Source organism: Sinocyclocheilus rhinocerous, unplaced genomic scaffold (assembly GCF_001515625.1).
Source record: "Sinocyclocheilus rhinocerous isolate Xijiao unplaced genomic scaffold, SAMN03320098_v1.1 scaffold3561, whole genome shotgun sequence".
Taxonomy (NCBI): domain Eukaryota; kingdom Metazoa; phylum Chordata; class Actinopteri; order Cypriniformes; family Cyprinidae; genus Sinocyclocheilus; species Sinocyclocheilus rhinocerous.
Genome location: NW_015658541.1, coordinates 32413 through 33247, shown reverse-complemented (window position 1 = coordinate 33247; position 835 = coordinate 32413).

Here is an 835-nt window from a genome sequence, read left to right as displayed (position 1 = left end):
AAGCCGAGGGCAATTATTAGAATTACCAGTAAGTGCAATCAAAAATACAAACTCCAACGAAAATACAAAGTATAAATAGGTAGAAAACGAAATATTCCTTCCTAGCAGCAAGTAATAATTTAAACAACAGATCTATAACAAGTATTATGCAAAACACTCACGCATTGCCATCCTTCTCTTCTGTTGACTAATCGCTTATCCCAAGTTGTGACAGTGTCCAAGCCATTTAAATAGTCCACAGTCGCTGTGGCCGCCTTCTAATTAGCACAGCCAATAGCCTATAGCAGGGCAAATCGTCCAATCGAAACTACAGTTTGCACTTAAGCGCAGAAAGGGAGCAATGCAAATAACAACACAGGCTCCTTCTAAGCCGAGGGCAATTATTAGAATTACCAGTAAGTGCAATCAAAAATACAAACTCCAACGATTTTTTTTTTTAGTTTTTTTTTTTTTGATTGATTTTGATTGCTTCCATTGCCCTAATTTGTAAGTCACTTTGTATAAAAGCGTCTGCTAAATGACTAAATGTAAATGTGTATATATACTCTATATATCGATAATATATATAATCACCATGTTTTTTTTTTTAAACCAAGGGGGAAACTTCCTAGAGATTTGACAGTTTTAAAGGGGTCATATGATGCGATTTCAATTTTTCCTTTCTCTTTGGAGTGTTACAAGCTCTTGGTGCATAAAGAAGATCTGTAAAGTTGCAAAGACTAAAGTCTCAAATCCAAAGAAATATTCTTTATGAAAGTTAAGAGTCAGCCACACCTACCTAAAATGGCTCGTTCTAACACGCGAAACTACTTTGTTTGGTCTTCCAAAAGAGGAC